General features: G+C 40.7%; 1 protein-coding gene across 2 annotated transcripts in view; it reads right to left on the bottom strand.

Annotated features, from left to right (window-relative positions):
- Positions 1 to 23865, bottom strand: part of LIFR (LIF receptor subunit alpha) — a 121170-nt gene that overhangs the window by 65128 nt on the left and 32177 nt on the right. Inside the window, exon 1 of one of the 2 annotated variants that reach the window (XM_053591918.1) lies at positions 15089 to 15382. The exons of the other annotated variant lie outside the window; for it this stretch is intronic. The gene's annotated coding sequence lies outside the window, so the exon portion shown is untranslated. Of the gene's footprint in view, positions 1 to 15088; positions 15383 to 23865 lie in introns of those variants that run through there. 2 annotated transcript variants of the gene reach the window in all.

The following is a 23865-nucleotide window of genomic DNA, read 5'->3' as shown; positions in this document are numbered from 1 at the left end:
AACTTGAAGTTGTTTTATTTATAGGACACCTTGCCTATCACCTTGAGGAACTGGCAGACATAGAATGTGATCATGAACACTTGCTCTGCCCCTGCCCTGTCCAGTTAAATATTGTTACTGGGGAAAATACCACCTGCTCTACTAAGCACTTCCAATAATCACAACATGACAAAGATCAGACATGTACGTTCAGGGAACAAATGGAAAATAACTGCCCTCTTACGGTTCTCCTTCCAACTTCTAAGTGTGCTTTTAATTGGTTAAGCTCTTAACTCAGCAGGTGCAAACTAAAACGTACTCCCAGAGCCAGCCAGAGGAAGCAAGTGGAGCCAGCCACATGACATCCAACAGCAGACAGCCTCTTACTGGTCCTTACATCTACATTACACCTTGGGGGATGGCAGGCAGTGTAGCCACAGGTCTTCCAGTTTTTCAAAAAGAGACAGAAATCCAGGCTGCTACTTTTTGTTTGTTTGTTTTTTATGTGAAATCTTCTTATTTTTAAATGCTGGCAACGGATTTCAATGTTTTAAAAAACACTCTATGAGCCAAACAAAACACATTTGCAGGCCAAAAACAGTTCTTAGGGCACCCGACTCAAAATATATTGGCATTAAAATATTCTTGTCTTTCTGCTGAAATAATCTTAAAATATAAACTGTCTTAAGATTTAGATTTCAGGCTTGGCGCCTGTAGCTCAAGCTAAGGTGCCAGCCACATACACCAGAGCTGGAGGGTTCAAATCCAGCCCGGGCCCGCCAAACAACAATTAACAACTATAACCAAAAAATAGTTGGGCATTGTGGCAGGCGTAGTCTCAGGTACTTGGAAGGCTGAGGCAAGAGGATAGCTTAAGCCTAAGAGTTTGAGGGATTTTACTTAGTAAGTTCAAATATTGTGACTTGGTTGTTTGTACCCTCATACTAACCTGAAATACAATCAAAAAGTAGAAAATTTAGTATTAAGTATTACTAATAGGAAACATAAACCATTATTGTTAGTTTTATTACTGCCCAAATCACTACCACTTATTGCTTCAATATAAGTCTTACTACTCTGAGATGATGGGATTATTTTCTTCCCATTTCATCACAGGTGCAAGCCACCCTTGTTCTTTCTAAGAACACCCATGGGCAGTGTGAACATTAGCAACGTAAGAATAAGGCATCAATAAATCCTTCCACTCTTTCAGTTTAATCAGAAGCTTTATAAAAAGAACGTGGTGAGGGAAAATAGAAATACTCTTGAGTCATTATTACCGCCTGTGCCCTGCCTGGACATCACTAGGGAAAAGACGACAGCCCTCCAGACGCGGGCCTGGCTGGGGTCTCTTCTCAGCCTGGATGACAGCAATTCTCCTACCTGGTCTCAGATTTCCAATCCCTCTGCAGCACAAATGTCAGAGTCACACATGCCTGAAATCCTCCATTGATTTCCCTGACTACAGAAAACTCCCACCTTGAATGTGGCAAGAGGCCCTCAGCTGTTATATGCCAGTTTACCTCCAAGTCCCATCTCTGCCCATCTCCTCACACTGATCCTTGCTTGAGCCCCACCAAAAGTGCCTAGCTCTGTCATCCATGTGTTACTGAACGGAGGGACATATACCCAAAATACCTTTTCTACTCCACTCTTCCTAGACCCTTTAACAAATATCAACCCAACCTTCAAATGTCAGCACTCAGATCCGGCTCTCTGCACAGGCCTCTGTTACTCCATATCATATAACAATGGTTCACATCACTAGCTTTCTTATCAAACTGAGCATGATGAAGATTTTTTTCCCTGAGAAAAATTTACAACAAATATGATAGCGTTCATATATTTAGTATCTATAAACGGCTTAAAAGATGCTAAAGTAAATGGATAACTTCAATAGAAATAAAATGTGCAACTCACATACTATGAAATATAAAGGGGCAATAAACATAGAATGATGAGAAACCGTATTTCCACTACTGGTAACACAGAATGATGTCAGGAGTTACCAAGACAGCATGGAGAAACTGGGACCTAACCTGTAGCTGTATAAGGTGACACCACCACACACTCCAGGGAGGTCCGTGCACTCTACCTGCAATCTCACAACCCTCTGGGAAGCTTTGGTATTTTTAACACGTGGTATGTGAGGAACAAGGAGATTAAGTGACTTGTCCAAAGTCTCACTGTTTGTAAGGGGCAAAGCCAAAATTTGAACCCGAGCTTGAGATTTTATCTCCAAAGTCTGAAGTGTGAACCATTAGGCTAATATGTCTTTCTAATGAAAAACCTTTGACTCAGTAACAACTATAATGATGATAAACCAAGGATGCAAACATTTACTGAGAGCTCACTATGTGCTAGGCTCTATGCATTTCACAGGCATACACTTCTAGGCAATTTTCCTCAGCAAATAATAAGATTTGCAACTTACAATTTAAACGAAAAGAAATAATGTAAATGTCCATCAATTTGGGATTAAAGAAGATGACGTGTACATATGCATTCTAGTCCACTTCCCTCTTTCTGTATCTTACTAATTACTTAAATGATCATGTTAATTTAAATGAAATCTATATGCAATGATTTGAAAATTTGTCCTACTGACCCTGGTTTTCCCCCAGATGTATATACAACTTTCTACCTGACTTCTCCCCAGATACAATCTGTCACCTGCAAGTCTCATGGGTATCTCAAACTTAGTATGTCCCCAACTAATTCTGCAATTTGTCCTTTAGTCTTCATCCTCTCAAAAAATGGGAAATTTATTCAAGCAAAAAACCCGGCAGTCACCCTTGACTGACCTCTGTCCTTCACCACGTACTATCAGGTACACCTTCTAATGCAGTCTGAACTAAACATTACCCATCATCCTCATCGCTGCCCCCAAATTAAAGGTACCAACCTCTCTTGCCTAGCTGCTGGAAGAACCTCAGAATTGGTCCTCGTATTTCCACTTTGGCTCCCCACCAATCCATTGTGCACAAAGCAGCCAGAATAAGCTTTCAAAACGATCCATTAGATCATGCCACTCCCTAGTTTAAAAACTGTCTGAAGGATTCTCATCAGAAACAACTCTCCTTCTCTCCCACAAGTCCGTCGGGCCCTGCATTGCCTTCCATACTTTTCACACACACCTCTCCTTGGTCACTGGCCTCCAGCCCCCATGGCCTCCCTCTATTCTTCACAGGCATCAAGCTCAGCCCCCCTCAGGGGCTCAGTCCTATGTGGGGGGCCATTTCCCTGACTCTTCTGTTGGTGGATCCTCTTCATCCTTGTGAGTCAACACTCACTTTCTTGGAAGGGCCTCTCCTCATCGCCCTAGGGAGGGGACAATCCCCTGCTGCCTCCCCCCACATTCCACAACACACCCCCCCACTCACTTTTCATTTTAGTAACATGAGGAAACATCTCATGTAACATTACACGAAAAGAAGGAGACTAAAAGTGAATATCCAGTGTGACCTTAACTGTGAAAAGAAAACGCAAGAAAAAAGACTGGCAAGGAAATGCTTGCGCTGTAGTTTAAAACTGGTGACTTGCAGACCATGCCTTCAGATGTGTTTGGTTTAAACCATACGCTTAAACAAAACAACACTTGAATTATTAGCCAATATTCCAACTTAGATTATTTAAAAGTCAAAATCCAGAAGCTCTCAGATACTCATTCCACATCCCACAGGGCAACAATCAACTCTAGGAAAGAGCGTTCACCCCTTTAGAAGAACATGTATTCTGGAGCTTTCATAGTTCTCACCTTTACTTATTGGTCCTCCAAGCTGAGACAAGTTTCAGTTTGCATTTACCACCTAGACTGTCACTGTTCCTATCTTGCAGTAAAGAAGAAAGTAAAATATTTCCGTCTATATCATAGCATAAAGATAAAGGGCAGAGACACTTCAGCAATGTATGTGACCTCTGCTGTCCCTGGAAAACATCCTGAGTTTGGGATCCCAGCAGTACAGCCGGCAGAATGGATGAGTCCAGCACTCATAGGTTTGACTAATTATAAGTGAGCTGAAAAGTTCCAAAACAGAGTCATTTATAATTTTATGGAAGCTGGGAAAGGGTGAGCTGGCCATGTTCTAAGTCTAGCCAGCCCCAACATCCATGTGTCAACACAGCTCAGTTGCTCTCTACCTGCCTGTAGATACTCGATACATCTCAGAAAGCTATAGTGTTTCCTTAGGAAAATTGATCCCCCACCCAAAAAGGAAAGCTAACTACTGGTTCCAGTAGGGGCAGGAGGAGTAAAGCAGTCCTTAAAATGCAATGGTACATTGCTAGGCATCTGCCCGGAAGAAAAAAAAATCATTTTATCATAAAGACATGCGCACTAAATTGTTTACTGCAGCTCAATTTACAATCACCAAGATGTGGAAACAACCTAAATGCCTATCAACCTAGGAATGGATAAACAAGCTGTGGTGTATGGATACCATGGAATATTACTCAGCCATAAAAAGATGAAGGCTTTATATCTTTTGTATTAACTTAGATGGAAATGAAACACATTCTCCTTAGTAAAGTATCACAAGAATGGAAAACCAACTATCTCATATACTCAATACTAATATGAAGCCAACAGAAATCTAAAACCTGCCCACATAAGAGAAAAACTCAGTTCAATCCAAGTTGGGGGAAGCGGATTGATGTGCTCCCACTTAACAGGCACAATGTACAGGCAGCACACCTTTTGGGTACGGGACACAACTACAAGAGGGACTCTACCTAACAAATGCAAATATTGTAACCCAGTTGTTTGTACCCTCACATTAACCCGAAATTAAAAAAAAAAAAAGAAAGAAAGAAAGAAAGCAATGGTACAGATAGAAAAATGAGTTCAGGAGCAGTGGGTCATCTTGTAATTCCAGCACTTTGGGAAGTTGAGGCAGGAAGATCCTTTGAGGTCAGGAGTTTAAAACCAGCTCAAGCAACATAGTGAGACCACAAAAAATTTTTCTACGTGTTCCACATAGAAAGGAGGTGGAACACATTATTCTTAGTGAAGCATCACAGGAATGGAGAAGTATGAATCCTGTGTATTCAATTTTGATATGAGGACAATTAATGACAATTATTGACACAGTGGGGCATGGGGGAAGGGGAGACCAGACAAGAAGGAGGGAGTGGGTGAGGGAAAGGAAAAGGAGGAAAAAAAAGAAGACAAGAAAAGAAAATAATGACTAATTCTCACATAAACTGGATTTAATTTTGACCAAAGTACATTACTTAAACATTAATTTTTTAATTCAACTTGTTAATATGTTGTTTGGGATATTGCATCCTCATAAGTGAAATATGTTTGTAATTTCCCCTTTATAATAATATATTCTCTCCAATTTTTATATCAGGTGTACCCAAATCAAGTAGAATGATTTTGAAGTATTTCTTCTTTTTCTATTGTCTATAAGATTTGGCATGATCTGTTTTTTGAAATTATCTTTTACTTTTATTTATAAATATTAGTTGTCTATTTTTTGAGACTTAAAAAAAAGAAGAAGTTAACTGATGACTCCATACTGAATCTCAGAGTCAAAGCATTCTATAATAGACATACTCTTATCTGACAATGTGAATGTTACTTTCTTTGCATTATTATTATTGCTTAATATTTCAATGCAGAAATTCTCCGATTTCTTTTCTGAATGTATTTATGTTTGTTCATTCTTTACGAGGTTTTTGTTTCTAGTCCTTATCTTAAACATTGTTATTGTTATCAAATTTTAAGCCTCTTTAATTTTGTGAAGGCAAAAAATGGAAACCTAATAAACACATGTATGTGTAAAAATAAAAATTAAAAAAAATTTTTTTTTCTAAATAGTTGAACATGACGGTTCATACCCGTGGTCCTAGCTACTGTAAGGCTGCGATGAGAGGACTACTTGAACTCAAGTAAGTTCAAGAGGCTGCACTGAGCTCTGATCATGTCACTGCACTCCAGCCTTGGCCACAGCAAGACCTCATCTCTAAAATAAACACATAAAAGGTTGACTATGCTGTTGGTTCCAACCTGTGACGTGATGAAACATCCTATGAATTCTACACCATAACAAGAAATTGTCTTCTTTTCCTTGGCTGTATGAAGGAAATAAAATGCAAGACTAGTATTTGTCAAGAAGGTTCCAGGATGCATCTTGCATGACTACTGAGGGTCAACTTTATATAAAAATATTTACAACTGTTTCCAACTTAAAAAATTGTAGAACCAATTACAAAATTAGTATAGTTTTACATACTGGAAACATTAAGCTATAGTCATGCTTGCTTAATGATGGTGCTAAAAAATATGACCTTAGGCAATTTCATCACTGTGTGAAGAGTACACTTACAAAAACCTAAATGGTACAGCTGACTACCCACCAAGGCTGGATGGTACAGCTGACTACCCACCAAGGCTGGATGGTACAGGTGACTACCCACCAAGGCTGGATGGTGCAGCTGACTACCCACCAAGGCTGGATGGCCACCGAGGCTGGATGGTACAAGTGACTACCCACCAAGGCTGGATGGTCACCAAGGCTGGATGGTACAGCTGACTACCCACCAAGGCTCGATGGTACAGATGACTACCCACCAAGGCTGGATGGTATAGCTGCCATCAAGGCTGGATGGTACAGCCCATTGCTCCTAGGCTACAAACTTGGACATGTTACTGTTCTGAACACTGTAGGCAATGCTAACACAATGTTAAATATTTGTGTATCTAAACATATCTAAACATAGAAAAGGTACAGTAAAAATACTGTGTTATAGTACAGTGACCACCCAAGGGACTAAAACAAACTGGCCACCATACAGAGACGGTCAACATAAGGAACTAGGCCTACTGTACTGATACATGCAGGTGGTGCACGTCCCATCTATGAAAATTAGGTCAACCTAAGGAGGTGGTCAATATAGGGAGACAGTCAACTATAGAGATTTTACTGTAACCTTCCGGGACCACTGTCATATATGCCATCCCTTGTTGACCAAAATGTCATTGCATGGTATGTCATGGTACATGCTTTATTACCCTTGTCTCTCACCAAGATAATATGCCAAAATTTCTCAAGTGGGCTATCCACAAATTTTACGCTTTGTAGATTTATTAGGAGAAATCCATTCTCAGTAATTTTATAAAAGATAATCTCAAAAAGGCATAAAGTCAAGTATGACCTTAAGTACAAGGTAATGAAAGATTATCCTTCACAGAAGATATATAGTAGCAATTTTAAACCTATTAGCCTAGAATATTCTCACAGTTATCTAAGTTGTCACTAAATTATCTGTGAATGTCAACAAAGTGAAACAACATATACAGTAATTCATTGAATAAGCTCAAGGCAATGTTTGTGTTCACTGAAATGTAACATCACAACAAAATTCCTTTTAAAATTGCGGAAGAGGAAATGAGAACTACTTGATATTTAATTGTGGTGACCATCTATTTATTGGGTGGGCCTCCTGGCTCTGAACTGCACTGGTCATTTCCCATATGCCCTTCAAGAGGCAAGGGCATATCTGCAGGGACACTGCTACGTACCTGATGCCTACCCAGTGCCTGGCAAAGAAAAGGCACTCAAGGCTACAGAAGGAATTAATCACATTTCAGTCTAACACCTTTATAAAAGGGAAGGAAGATCAGACCCTGACTTCAAAAATTTATACAGCACTATTCAAAACAATAGTAGAAAAAGAAAAAAAACAAAAACCCTTCAATTCAAAAGAAAAGTTACAGGGTGGCACCTGTGGCTCAAAGAAGTAGGGCATCAGCCCCATATGCCAGAGGTGGCGGGTTCAAACCCAGCCCCGGCCAAAAACTGAAAAAAAAAAAAAAGTTACTGGCAACAAAAATTTATTTTAACATAAATAAAAACTCAACGAAATATTTCCCAGTGACCAGAAGCAACAAAATGTTGTTAGAATGCCCTAAAGTATCTTCCACGACAGTTTGATGACTTATAAAACAAAAGTATTGTGTTTATAAATCCTGTATAATAAGAAGGAATTTAATACCGGCCTTAATCGTGTCAGATCAAAGAAGTGAAGATAATATTTATCAAATACTTACCATCTGCAGGCACCATGGATTGGATATTATTATTCCATTTTACAGATAAGGGAACACAAAACTTGCCCAAGTTTATGCTATCAGTAAATGGGAAGCAGGTACTGATCCTAGTTCCCTTACCACATGGAATGCTTCATATGTTGGAAATTCCAGTAAATGAAATGAATAATTTCAACACACAAAGAAATCTCATATAATCTTAGCATTTTCCTACATAATATGTAGAAAATTATGCACACACACACAAACCCTCCAAACAAACAAAAACTTAGATCAGTTTACACATAGTGTTGCTTTGCATTCTGCTTTTTCAGTTACAAATACTGAGTATCTTTCTACATCAATACATACTCCCCTACATCACTGCTAATAAAGAAAAGGTATTCCATCACATGTATATACCACAATTCACTTAATCACTCTCCCTATTATTGAACATTTATTTCAAGTTTATAATGACTACAAGCAAAGTTACAAAATCATTTTTGCAAATTAGAAGGCTTTTTCTTTTTGCATATATCATTTTTGTGGTGCTCACCAAAATCTGGAATCGAGTCTTTTCCTCACTTGGGAGAACCCTTCTCTGATATCTGATACACCTCACTAAAGGGACTTCCCACCAGGTTAAGAATCACCGTGGGAAGGAGAAAGTTTCTGAGAGGAGCATGGCGACACTTGAAGCCTGTGGGCGAGAACCACTGCTAGAGGTTGGTCTCTGTACACAAGTTTCATTGTTTGTCCTCAGCTTAAATTCCTAGTGGTGGAAATGCCTGACTAAGGGACAGGGCACATTTTTGAGGCTTTTGATGAGTAATACAAAATTGCCCTCCAGAAAAGTTATAACAATTCAGAGACCCACGGTAGCATTTGAAAGTGACAATTTCCAAAACCCTCCAGTTGGCTAGACATGTTTTTTAACAATCAAATCCCTATATGGCCATACGTTTTTAAAATAGCGAAACTATTGCTATAGCACATCTACAAAAGCAGCCAATAATTTAAACAGCAAATGATAGATTTTAAAGTGTTATGTTTTCAAATACCAAATGTAAAACTTAATGACACCAAATACCAGAAAACTGAACTAAAAGAATGAATATAAACTACTGAAATTTGATTCTGAAAGGTGCCAAGCTAGTGGTAAAACAATGTACCTTAAGAGTCTGGCTTATGAGTTTAGGTTATAACAGCAACATGCTTTATTCTTTAATAAGAAACTCACAAAACTGCATATTCTCTCAAATCTTATAAGTACTATCTTATACCTCATGCGGCAATCTGAAGTTCTTAAAATTCTTTTAAATATTAATTTACTCGCAAATATCTGAATGCCTACTCTAGGCTGAGCACAGTTCTAATGCAAGGACACAGGGGTGAAGTCTAGAGAGTTCCTGCCCTTGAGAAGCTGCTATTCTAGAAGGAAGCTCAGAACTCCCCTGCAGTTAAGAGTCAGCAAATCATGGTTACAATGCCAATCAGGAACTACTGGATTCTTTGGCAAATTGTAACACATCTGGGTTTCAGTTTATCTGTAAACTGAAGTGAAGAAGTTACCAGATACTCTTGAGGGTCCCTCTGGCTCTCAACAAAATTCTGTAATGTTTTTGGTTTTATTTGAATACTTAATTTTCTATTATTCACAAGAGCTTTGCACTTTGAGCTTTTTACAGTTCTTCCATAAAACTCACACCCAGCTTCTCCCAAAACACTACTTTCACATCTACAGTAAAGTGTTGGTAACCCAGGCATCTTCAAAGAATAAACATAGAATACAGTTCTAATTAAAGACTTACACTCCGAATTTTAACTGTTTCTTTCGAGAGGCTTCTACAATGTCTTCATCTCCTTCACTTTTATATTGCACTAAATACCAAGGCATGAAATATGGCAATGCAGTGGGCCTCCAAGCCTGCTGCGCAGAAAAGAGCTGGTACCCTATTCCCTCACCCCTACCATGTCTTGGTGATACTCCAGCAGCTGCAATCTGAAGCCCTGGCAATGGATTCCCAACTCTCTTTGACTTACCCCAGTCCCAACTCAACAGCCATACACAATCACACAATTCCTTCCATCTGAGCTCTACAAATCACTGCCCCGTTAGCATTTCTAAAAGTAGAAATGAGAATCACTACTTCTGCCAACACTTGTTTTCCACCAGATGTCCCTGCCATTACCATTTCAACTGTTCTGGATGCAGAGTCTCTTGGTGAAGGCTACTTTAGAAAACAGAAGAAGGTACAGCCAGGGGCCTCAGGGTCTCTTCTCTAGGGAAGGGCACACACACTTTCAGGAAGTAATATCACCTCCTTGTGGCCCCTACGGATATTGCCACTAAATAATACAGATACCACACACGTTCTCAACTCTAGGCATACACAATGATTCCAATTCTTCCTCTGTGTTTGCCTTATTAGCCAGAAGAATGAGTAAGAGCCAAGATTTTCTTACCACTTTGCAAAAGCACACTGGTAAATTCACTTACCATAAGTTTTCCCTTGGTTTCCAGGATAAAACTGTAAGACAAGATCTAACAAACCCAAGCTTTGCCTACTTGAACGGCACCAGTAGTACACTAGGAAGAACATAGGTGCTGTCACGTTAGACAGAGCAAGACGTATTTCCATAGTTCACAAAAGGAAATGGAAAGGAACTGGAAAAAGTACTCTAACTCGAGCTTCTAAGCCTCTACACTCATCACAACCATGTTACGTGCTTCTACTACCTGCCTAAAGTGCTTCTGCTGCCACTATCAGGACAAAAGGACATAGCCACTTCACTTAAAAATTGGAGAGCTAAGGAGTTCATCCTTTACACAGAGTTTATTCAGCACTTATGAGAAAAAGCTGGAAGATAAAATCATCTCAAGTGGAAACAACTTATTATGCTCATGTATCAACCAATTAGAATGGGAAATTTAAAAGTTAAAAACCCACATTCTGAAAGATCACTAAAGTGATATCAAACAGCAGCCCAAAAGTCAGAGTCAAGAGACAGGCAACAGATCCTTATTGGACATCTATAACAATTACTTGGCATAGAACTCATTTCCTAGGCTTTCAATGACTATAAAGGAACATATATTTAGAATGATAAACAGATTAGAAGTTGGGAAGAGGAAATACCATACGTTCCCAATACTCCCTAAACAACAGAGCATGCACACACTCCTCCTGTGAGCATCAAAGTACCTGAATAACGTGTACGTGTATTTCATCTGCTCATCAGTCTGCTGTCTGCCCAAAAGAATTAAAATATTCAAAGTACAAAGAAGGCATCTTTGAAATCTTACCCTTATGCAAATGGCTAGTCCACTGAAATAAAGGACGAAAATGCTAACTAAACCTCTCAGGAATCACTGTTACTGGAAAAAAGCTATGCTCTTAAGGTTCCTTACTTGAAGTTTATGGAAAAGCAATCAAGTGGAACTGACTTACTGCAATAATTTGACAAAAGCAGTAATTTGAGAGAGTGTGTTAACAGAGTAACAGATTTGGTAATGCCAATAGCCAGAGCTAACCTAGAAAACTCAGATAAAAGCCTCCCAAATCTAAGTATTTTGACAAAAATCAGGCCAGATTATTTCTTACTCACTTACTCAATAACTCTTCACAGCCAACTATGTGACAGAGGCAGCACCAGGTGCTAAGGAGCAAAGAAGCACAAGCAGGTGTGTTCCTGCCCTCTCAGAGCTTCCAAGCCGTGGAGAAGCTGACTTCTACAAACATTTCCTGACATATGCAACACGTGGAGCACCAATCCCAGCGCGCGCACACACCCCACCACCCCACCACCCCTCCACCCTCCCGGACTGCTACTCTCCCCTCCCCTTCATCATCAACTCCAGGTCCCTGGTCTCTCAGGCACGCAAGCTCAGTCCCACTTCAAGGCCCTGGCACTAGCCCTTCCCTCTGCCTGAGCCTGTCTTCCTCCAGATCTCCACCTCTCAGAGCCCTCTGCCCAATCACTGCTGTTCTTTCAGTCCCTAGAAATTTTCCTGAAATATTAACAGATGCCCAGTAAATACCTATTTAACAAGAACAAATATAGATGTCATTATGGTTTTGTATCACAGGGACAGGAACCAAATAAAGGAAAAAGAGAATACCTTAAATGCTGAAAGATTTGATCAGCTTTTTAAAAAGACCATCATAGCTTACACTATGATGTCTTAAAATACAACTCTTGAATATAAGCACAATGGAAATACTAAAGCAACATTGGCTAATACTCAAACTTTACACTGTCTTAGGCTCAATGTCTACCATTAGCATTACTTCTACAATTAATTCTTTTTTTTTTTTTTTTTATCGTTGGGGATTCATTGAGGGTACAATAAGCCAGTTACACTGATTACAATTGTTAGGTAAAGTCCCTCTTGCAATCATGTCTTGCCCCCATAAAGTGTGACACACACTAAGGCCCCACCCCCCTCCCTCCATCCCTCTTTCTGCTTCCCCCCCATGACCTTAATTGTCATTAATTGTCCTCATATCAATTAATTCTTTTTTAAAAGCATACTGAGACTGTAATTTTTCACCTGAAAAAAAAGAGCCAAATATTTTTAGAAGCATCCTTCCCCTTATGAGTTGTTCATAACCTCTTCACAGTTGTAAACTTTGTAACCATATTATACCAATATTAAAATATGAGATACTAGTGATAATCTATAGTAGGCAAGGATTTTAGTGTCTCGTGGCAAAGAAGTTTTATGAAACTGTTTTCCTCTTCAATTTAATCAAAAACATAAGGCCTTCGTTCCATGTTCAAAATTATTTAAACTCTTAGGAGTTTTTTCTATAGATTAAAAAAAAAACTTGCATCTGTTCCTTTCTTTGCTGAAACGAAAGAGCTCAGTTGTTACTCAAGGAATATGACTTTAGTTATTAACCATCACAGCTCACACTTCACAGTAAAGATGCCAAAGAGCCTCCTGGATCATTGCAAAGTTATATAAAAGCAAATATTGCACACTGGGGAGACAGCACATTTATTTCCTGGAACATTAGGTAAAGAATTACTATTGCTGTGGGCCTTTGGGAATAACAAAAAACCACTCAAAAACCTCAAAAACTAATGCTTTGCAACAACTTCATAGCAAAATATTAGAAACAACCTACATATACCTCAATAAAGAAGAGGTTAAATAAATTATGGTTCATCCTTAATGGAGTACTCAACAGCTTTTAGAGAATGAGGCAGGTCTCTAAGGGACTGATGGAGGCTGCCATGATTCAGTACTCTGTGGGAGGAAAAGCTGGTGCACAATGGAGTATACAGTGAGGGTCCTCACCTGTGGAAAGACAAATAAGAAGAACACATACAAAATGTTCATATGAGCACAGGATAAGTCTAGATGTATGATGAGAGGCCAGCCCTGGTTCCTGGGGAAGGAACTGGACACTGTGGGACATGGTGGGAAAGAGTTAACACTTTCTACTCTATACTTTTTTTTGTATCTACCGAAACTTCTCCAGTGTGAATCGATTGCCTATCATACAAATTAATACAATAAACTTAACATAAGAATAATTTATACTATTACTAACATATTCATCAAGGATGACCATTCACAAGCAAAAATGATAAAAAATCATAAAAATTGTATTCCCTTCAATAGCAGGGTCCCTTCTCCAAGAAGAGAATCCAAATCTCCACCAATTACACAGCCATGCTTGTGAGGCAGTGATCTCACATACTACAAGCCAAAGAAGCCTCAATTCAATTCGTGGAGAGGAAATAGCTGCTTAGTTAACCCCAAGACATAACTCACATTTAAATTGAGCTTGTAGCTCCCTAATGATGCCTCCAAAGGAACAGTTTCCCCGGAGCTTATTATAAAACAGAAAGTGTAAGAAACAAGAGAACAGTCTCATGTTTTTAAAAACACAGACTACACTGAGGTTTCCTTCCTTCTGTCAGGTTTAGGCAAGAAACTCTCCGATAATAATAAAATATGATTTCAGATTTGTGGCAAAATAATCACTTAAGGGGAGGGGCAAATGATATTGGCCCTGGGAAAAAATGTTTTAACGTTTCATTTGTGGGGGGAGCTTTGCTTTAACTTTAACCTCGGCACCATTTTTGGAATCCTGACTAAAAGATACTAGTTATAAAAGATACTAGTTACATTAATTCTACTCCAAGCAAATACTTCTTTAAATTAAAAACAAATCTAAAAAAAATCAACGCGCATAAAACGGAAGGCAAACTTTAAATTGAAACTTTTCTAGTGAAAAACTGTTATTTTAAAAGACATAAAAAAGAAATGCAAAGAACTCATTTCCATATAAAAACCATTCATAACACTACAGGTTATATCAATATCTGACTGCATTGAACACATAGGAAAAGAACACAAAGACAACCAACTGCAAATAAAAGACCTCGTATATTTTTGGCAGCGGAATGTGCGGAGCAGAATCACATTATTCAAGCCCACAAGTAATTCCAGAACACTTGATGTGCAGTTTTGCGTTAGTCAGGAGTCATGATTCCAGCTTTGTGCTTTTAGACAAAACATCAGAAGTGACACCTTTCACGCAGACAAACTTTGACGTCCAACACTTTAACCTTGGGTTTAATCACTACCGCGCCTTCGGACACAGAACACAGGTATCGAATGCACCATAAATACAGAAAAGACGAAGAACTGGTTTAAAGAGGAGCTGGGGTACCGGGGCACGAAGTCAATTGGCAGGTCACAATCTCCACAAGTAAAAAATTTTTTAAAGCTCCTGCCCACTTCGCAGGTAACCTCTGGCCTCAGAGCTGAATGCCCTACGCGGGGCCGAAGTTGGCGGCGGGGGAGAAGGCGCTCGGAGAGCGACCCACCGCGCGCGCGGTCGACCGCGCGACCCGGAACAGCGCTCCCTCGGGTCAGTCACCTCGGACGCTTCCCAGACCTGGGGCAAGGGCAAGGGCAAGGGCCGGCAGGAGCGCTGCCCTCAACCCCGCCTGGGCCGCCAGGCGCTCGCGGCGACGTGCCCACGGGACCCCGCTCCAGGCTCCGCGACTCCTACCCCCCGCGCCGCGCCCACTCGCCTCTGCACTCACCGGCCGCTCCCGCGCTGCTATCTCGCCATTCCGAGCCGCCGGCTCGGCCGCCGCCCGGGGCTGCCCGGAGCCCGCAGCCGCCCGAGGGCTGGAGCCGCCAAGGAGGGGGCCGGGCACAACCCGCAGCCGCCGTCTCGCCTCCCCAGTCCCAGCGCTGGGCTGAAGGCGGCCACGGGCCAGGGCCAGCCCACTGCCCTCTGCAGACCCCGGGAGCCGCAGTCGCCGCCAGAGCCGCCCAGAGGCAACGGTAACCGCCAGGGCCGAGACGCTCCAGCTCGGACTGCGGCGCGCGGGGGTGGTGACTGCACGCCGCTCGGCGGGGGGCGCCGCGGCCCGGCCCCGCCCCCGGCCCCGCCCCGCCGCCCGCACCCCGCGCGCCCCCGCCGGAAGCTGCCCGCGCGCCCCCGCCGCCCCGAGCCCGGCCGCGCGCACCGGCGCTCTCCCGCGGGGCCACCCCTGGGAATCGGCGGATGGCGGCCGCGCGCGGGCCCACGGGCGCCGAGGGGTGGTGCTTCCGCTGAGACTCGGGTGGCGAGGCCAATCTCGGAAGGTCATAGAAGAGCCGGGCAGAGCGGAGCGGCCCAGCCGGTGCAAATCGTCTAGAAAGGCCGGCCGTGCGTGGGCGGCCTGCGGGAAGGAGAGCGGCTCCCAGACGGCGTCCGTGCGCGCTGCAAACATCGCCTGGAGGAGACGAAAACGTGTTTTAGCCGCCTCTGCAACTACAGTGCACAGGAAAACCAGCTTCTCCACCTGGGGCTGGGAGTAGGGAGGGAGATTGTGTAGGGTTTAGATTTTACGAGTTACCTAAACTGCTCCCAAGGCCGGGGCGCTGCCGCTCAGGTCGCGTTCTTCCTCCCTGGCGCAGAGCTCGCTCAGCCCGACAGGGCCCTCGGGGGCATTCTGAGAATATCCTGGAGCCATCTAGTCTTGCCTCCAAGGCGTGGTGGGCTTATTTGTGCGAAGAAGAAACGGATCCCTTAATGGGGTGAGATTTTTCCTCCGTGCATTGTTCCCATTTCCGCAGTTGCACTTGGCCTCGGTTTTCCTTCAGAGTAATGCAGCAAATGAAATTAGCTGGAAGAGTGTTTGATGGCGCAGAATCGTGATTTGATGTTTACGCTCTGTGCTGGACGTGTTTGATGGTGTTCTCTTTGGCGCAATTAATTCTGCAAAGTTCAGAAATCTGCCAGAAAGAGCCCCTGGCACGCAGAGTGAGGGCTCTGCAGACACACCTTTAATGGGAAGCCGGCTTGTTTCGTTTATGATTTATCTGAAGCACCAGCAGCACCAAGGCCGACGTGTTTTTATAGAGAGAACTTTGGGTGAAATTCCAAAGCAATTTATAAATTGGCAAAATGAGGATTATTTTCTAAAATAACTTTTCCCTGCTGATAACGCAACTTTAAAATGGGCAACAAAACGCCTGAAAGTACATTGATAGAAAAGTAGAACAAAAAAATACGTCAGTGCAAGGTATCGTCCCTACTAGTGTCCTAGTGGCTAGCTCCACCCATGTTCTTATTGTGAACGCTAAAACTAATATTAAATGCGTTCCATTACCCCTAAGACCTTGTTTGGAAAATTATCTATTTTGTGTATTTGAAACCTCTTTCAAGGTGTATCCCCCCTCTTTCTTTTGATGGTTTGGGAAATTTATCCTATTGGAGAATCTTGTAACGCTTTCCCATTAGGCACATTAATCCAAGGCCCACAACACTTTAAGGAGCACACAAAAATAATCTTAATTTTTTTTCAAATCAGAAGAAAATAGACATTTAGGTTTAAGGAAGTGTTTTAATATATATTAATATATTTGTCTTTGTACTAATGAAGTCTTAAAATATTTTTTAATAGAGGAAGGTGCTCAACAGAGGCAAAAATGCCTAGGGCCTCCCAAAAAACCACGATAAGGCTCCGTGGCCTGGGGCTGAAAAATCTCTTTCCAGGAAAAAAATTTTAGTTTTAAACACATTACATAAAATGGTGACTTCTGTGACCTTGTTTTATGTATGTGTGTCAGGTTGCCAAAAATATATATACACATTTTAAGAGATTTTATCTGTGTATTACTTTTCAAAGTTGAAATGTGGGTACCATTACTCGTCAAGTGTAACTAGCCTTGCTACACACTTGCATTTTGCTGGCAATTCATAAATTTTATGAGACTGATCTACTTTACTTCCAATAAGATCTCTTAAAATGTGTATAATATTTTGGTACCCCTGGTATGTGTGTGTTTATATGTACACATACGTGGAGAAAGAGCACACACACTGGAATAATCATCGCTAACATCCACTGGATACACACGATATACCTGGTGTTGCCTGTCACCTCACAACACACCTGGGTCCATAACGGATATGGCTGTCACACCTGGTGGCTGGTGCACATTTTGTTAATGCAATTTGGGTGGTCCCCTTAAAAAAAATAAACAAAAATACAGCATTCCCAGGCTGCCCCAACACTACCCAAGGAGAAAGAAAGTGACAAAAGGAAAATCAAAGTGGAAAGACCCCAGTGTCAGCTGATGGCAGTTAAAATACCTAACTTTTACAAAGTGTACAAAAATACATGACCCGATGACCATATTGCTAGAGAACAATGCCTGAAATCTTGTGTTTTATGAGTTTAACAGAAAACGTACCTCTGATGTATACTCACTTCACAGATAAGAAAGTTGGAAATTTGCTGCAGCTTCTAAGGAACACCACATAGCCCACCATTTGAAGAGTTGTAGCATCCATACTTTTTCATGAGAAATAATAGATTTTCTATTTCCATTACAGAGTTTCTGTTTCCAAGGCTTTAAAGATAACTTTAGCAATATTTGGGCTATGACTAGACCATAATCTAATTTAGAGTACTTGACTGCTGTCAAGAGAAAATTTTTCTTATCAACTGTATAAAATTATGAATTAGGGTAGGATTCTTATAGGAATTTCAGCTCAATTTTAAGTGTCACAGATTGACATGATTTTTATGTACTTTTTTATAGGCCAGGCTATATTGTAAACAGTAATATATATATATATATATACTTTTTTTTTTTGCAATTTCAGGACTGTTGCAAAATAAGTATTGGAATAAGAATTTGCTTTGTTTGATACTTATATACAATAAAAAAACCTTATCTCCATAAATGTTTGGTCAATGTATAAAATGCCAAAGTAGAAGGATCACATAATTAGAAGTGAAAGTGTAGGTTATGTAACAGCTAAAATTGAATTGGGATGAAGTAGCAAAATTCTGAACTGTAAGCACTTGCTGGATAAGCAGAACTGGCTTCTTAGCTAATTATTTTTTGCTCAAGATTTGTGCTCTTCTCAGCTATTGGCTATTCTCCCTGCCTTTCTATTTTGTTCATTTCCCTCCTTCCCTTTCCCTCCCTCCTCCCTTCTTTCCTTCCTTCTTTTTCTGTAAATGAGGTTTTGTTTGAAATGCTTAATTATAGAATAACATTGAAGTGAAACAAAAATTATAATCACACCCATAATAAAAGTTCTGGAAATGGAAGGCTTTGTTTTTTGAAAGGATCAATCACTCACAAAAGCAGCAAACTCAAAATGATGGGAGCTTTGTTATTAAATTAGCTACATCTTGGCCCTGTAACAGGCTTCCCTGATGTGTGATGAAGTACCTCGCGTTTATCAGTCATTGGGATGAGATATGGTTGTGTTCCGGAAGAAACTTTAGAACCAATTAAAAATCTACAAATTAAGCATAGTTATTAACCCGTGAATAATTGAAATGAGTGAAATTATTCTACGTTTAAGCCTGACTTACAAACTCAGGCTTAAATTGGTTTATTTTAGAGCATAGCTTTGGACAAGATTCAAGACTTTAATTAGATTTCTGTAACAAGAAGATATATGAGAGTAGTCAGCTAATTTTCTCTAAATTTCATATTCTTTACCCAAAGTGGTTTGGAATGCTGTTCAGGGAAAAGAAAAATGTGATACACACTATAGAAAATAGTATCTGCGTAGACTTCTGTTTGGAGTAGTCTCTTTTAGATAAAATGATTTCAGGAGTGTTATAAAATAATTTAATAAATTATTATATTGTTTGCATGGCCCTAACAGGATTGTATTTTGCTTGTGTTTTGTTTATTTGTACTGTACCTTCTTCCATAAAGGACTTAAAGTAGTTTACAATGAAAGATAAACAATAGTATTTGAATATAAAACTTAGCTCCAAGCTTCCTCATAGCAGTGAAATAGGAGAAATGAAGGTTTTCTTAACTCTCATTGCCAAGTGGAAGGAATCATACAGTTTATTTAGGAGAAAGTCTTTTCTGGCCCAGTCTCTGAGAGGAATTTCTCATAAGGGTCCTTAAATAAGGGATATTAGAATGTCTAAGTTAAGAGGGATGCTACACAACAACAATTATGGCTATCTTTTAGGAGAGGCAAAGCTAATACATTTTTCTGGTGAATAATTTTGAAATTGCTGTTGTTGCAGTTTAAGTAGTAAGAATCCTGCAGAGTTGTTTTAATACTGGTCTTTGATGTCAGGCCAAGGACATAATATCAAATCTTGGTTTTCTCAGATTCTTCTCTATAAAAAGGGATTATTAAAAGCACCTACCTCATAGGGTTTTGGAAAGGACAAAATGAGATAATTTTATAAAACCTCTATTGCTGTGTCAAATTTATTATGGTTTTCCCAAGCCAGGGTGTATGTGTGTATTTTTCTCTTCCTCTCTTAGAAGTTTGGGGTTTGTTTTGTTTTGTTTGTAGACCTACCACAAAACCCTTTTGGATGAACGCCTGTGAATATTCCTGACATAAAGCAATAGATGTTCAACAATACATGTTACCATTATTATGGTTTCTACCAGCACTCCTAATTCAAAGCAAATCTATGAGCCTCCTGTGGAGAGATCAAGGTGATAGTGTAGTGGTTATAGCTTTCAGCTGTCCTCAGAGAGTAACATTTAGAGGATTATGAGGAGTAAATGGGTATCACTGAGATACCATTAAAGTAGTCTTTGTTCCCTTTGGTTCCCTCCTATTTTTTGCTGTCACCTCCTGTCCCTGTGACTTGGCTTTATTGTTTGATTTGAAGAACACCAAGAAACAGCATTTCCCCCCACTGTACTAATATTTGGTTAACTCCCTAGGTCCTGGAGACGTGTCACCTTGGGAATACATTTCTAAATGCCCCAAGCTGTTAAAGCTAACTCTTTCCGAGCCAGATGACCAGGGGGAACCCTCTCTCCGGAGTGAACGCGGCCTGCTCCCCTCCTCAGCCTCCTCTCCATACCTTTCTGTCCAGGCCCAGTGGAATCTACTTTTTACATCACCGTGCTCTTCCTCTCGCTCAGCAATTTTCTCGTTTCCCTTTCTGCCCCTGTCTCCACCATTCATCACTTCTCAGACTTTGGGCCTCCATCCTTCTACCTCTTCCTCTGACTCACCACTCTCCTCTGCCCCACTCTCCCCCACTCTCCTCTGTACCTGCTTTTCTATCCTCCCCATATTCTTTTTCCATGGTCCAGAGTCATTTAGGGGCAAAGTCAAAACACTCAAATTGATACTACCTTACTTCTGATAGTCCATCGTAGACCCAGCGTCCTGGACTAATATTCTCAGCTGAGCTAATGGATCCTACAAAAGAGCAATTTACTCCCCTCTCAGTCGTGATATTAAGCCCATTATTTAATGTATTCCTACAACTACCGCACTCAGTGCATTGCCAGAGGCATCCTGTACAGATGGAGGACGAAGCCAAAAGATTAAGGGATTGAGTTGAGGACCAGCCAGAGATAGCGGAGTGCTCTAAAATCAGACCCAAGTTCCTTAAATCCTTGAATATATTATTCTAACTAATGCATTTAATCCATAGCCATCAATCTTCTGTAGAAAACCAAAATAATCTAAAACTAATTATACATTTGCTGATAGGTATAATTAAAGGTCTCTGAAACATTGGGTAGCTAAAAAATAATGAGTCAGTTAAATAATTAATTTAAATAACAGTAACGTCCCCTGGGCTTCCTTCAGGTACCTAATCCGTCACATCGGAAAACAAAAGTGGCCATCGCCATGGCAGCTCTGGTAAACAGGGACATATCTGTTGATGGCGTCTGCACTGGAACTCAAGGTAACTGAGGACACAACTCTCAGGGAGAAAGTCTACAGGTTGGAATTTCTTTTCTATGACACATCTAAGAAATCTTGAGTTTCTGGCTGTTTTGTTTAATCATGGTCTTTAATGCTCAAAGATCTGACAGCTTGCCATTACCTAAATTAAGGAACATCCAAATGAAACTCAGGTGCACATAGAATTCCATTCTACACACACAGTTGGGCCCAACCTGGGCTATTCCAATTAGTCTAACCTTGCTGGATTTTTTTCCTTAGCCCTAGTAAAGAGAAGCATAGTTGTGCAGGTGAGCCTCAGTTTGGGAGATTAATATTCATGGGCTATTAACATGAATAGTCCCTGTGCTGGACACTTTCTTTGTGCTATAGGTATTAAAGTCCTACTTTATAGATGAGGAGACCAAAGCTCAAAGAATTAAAACAACAGAGATGTGAATACAGCAGTCCATTTAATTCCAAGATGTTATGATTTATTATGACTTAGAAAATGTTGGCTAAAAGTAGGACTCAGAATGTGTAGTCACTAGGTTAACAACGAGCATTTACTCAGCACCTACACGGTGTGCCAGGTAACGTACCAGCCTCACCTTTCTTCTCTGTGGCCCTGTGAATTGTGAGAGGTGTGTCATCTCCATTTATAAATGAGGCAGAGTAACTTGCCAAAGGCCACACAGTTATTGACAGCAGTGTGATTCAAACCAAGGCAGTTTGGCTCCGAAGCCCACATACTCCTGGACTCATGTTCTATTTTAGCCCTGGCCACTAAACCTTCTCCTGCAACTTCTGGCTTCAGAAGCATCACTAAGATCTTGTTGACAACTTGTTGCCCCTGTAGGTGAGACTTTGACAAAGTTGGGTTTTGACTGAGCGCTATCCAAAGGCTTTTCCCAACGTGAAGGATGTGCTATGAATTCTTACCCATCTCTCCTTAGTCCAAATTCACCCTCTCCTTGAATCCAACTTTCTTACATTGCAGTTTCAGATTATTGTTTGAGATAGATGACTTGCTGTTTCTTATTTGAGATGGGTTTGCATCTGTGGCAAGGCTACCCCAACCCTTCCCCAGGCGGTTCTCCTTTTACACCTCTGTACTGAGACCCCGTGGCTGGATTCTCACACTGCCTTCCACCTCTGCAGGATTACTCCTGTCTTCAACGTGAAAGTGTCTTTATATTCAACCCCCCCCACCCCACAACAGTCAGGAGCTTCTCCAGACACTTCCATCAGATGTAGAGAATGTTCTTTTTGCTTTTGCCTTGAATATTTCGCACAGAGCATTTTAGAAAGGAATTCGTTCAGATTATACTAGAATTATGTTCACTTTTGGAATTCTAGCTTTCAATAATTTTGTTTATCTTCAGAAAATAAAAATTTTCAAGTGAAGAACAAATTATATCAATGTCTGCAGTTAAGGTAGTTTTCAGTATAATAGATGTCAACAAAGATTGTTCTGTGAAGATTCTTTTCCTGCAAGTGGCAGAAACGCAACCCTAATTAATTTAGGCAAAAAGGAAGAGGAGAAAGATCATGAATGGAAAAAAAATAGAAAGTCCCAATGGACTGTGGGCGGAAGGATTCCTACATGAAGGGAGAAAGAAAGGGTAGGGAATGCCTTTATATGTCAAAAAGATATGAAATGAGGTAATGTGGATGAGGAAGTATAAAGTGGAATAAAAATGTGCCTTTGTCATCATTGTTCATATGTTAAATTCAATATTTAACAAATATTTATTGAGTATGTAAATACATGCAATCCTCAGGATACAACCATGAGCAAGGCAGACAAAGCCCTTACTCTTTTTTTTTTTTTTTTTTGTAGAGACGGAGTCTCACTGTACCGCCCTCGGGTAGAGTGCCGTGGCGTCACACGGCTCACAGCAACCTCTAACTCCTGGGCTTACGCGATTCTCTTGCCTCAGCCTCCCGAGTAGCTGGGGCTACAGGCGCCCGCCACAACGCCCGGCTAAAAGCCCTTACTCTTAAGAGCTACCATGATCACTCCTTAAAAACAGGGTCAGAATGTACTTTATTGAACTGAGTTGCCAAAAAAAGAAGAAACTTCTTTAAAATTAATATTTTTTATTGCTCTCTGACTTTCATTTTTCCTATCATAGCAGTAGATAAAGGTTTAGAACTAAACTCTTAAAGCCTGAACATTTGATTTCTCAATGACCCAAGGTTAATTATAGCCCATAAAAGTATTAGAAATTAACATATCCTATCCAGCCTGAAAGATTTTATCGTTCCTTTGATTTTAAACCTATTATAGTGGCTAAAACTTAAAGTCTGCAGACATATTAGTTGGTTTGAAATCAACATTTTCATATCGGATATTTTCTTTCTTTCTTTTTTTTTTTTAGAGATAGAGTCTCACTTTATCGCCCTCGGTAGAGTGCCATGACATCACAGCTCATAGCAACCTCCAACTCCTGGGCTTAGGTGATTCTCTTGCCTCAACCTCCCAAGTAGCTGGGACTACAGGCACCTGCTACCATGCCTGGCTATATTTTTTATTGTTGCAGTTTGGCCAGGGGCTGGGTTTGAACCCACCACCCTCAGGATATGGGGCCTGTGCCCTACCCACTGAGCCACAGGCACTGCCCCATATTGGATATTTTCTAATTGCTATTTTAAGGAGAAAAGGAGCATATGAATTTTTCATTCCCC

The sequence above is a fragment of the Nycticebus coucang genome, chromosome 1, assembly GCF_027406575.1.
Source record: "Nycticebus coucang isolate mNycCou1 chromosome 1, mNycCou1.pri, whole genome shotgun sequence".
NCBI lineage: Eukaryota > Metazoa > Chordata > Mammalia > Primates > Lorisidae > Nycticebus > Nycticebus coucang.
Note: the sequence above shows the minus strand (reverse complement) of the source record. Positions and strands in the feature narration are given on the sequence as shown.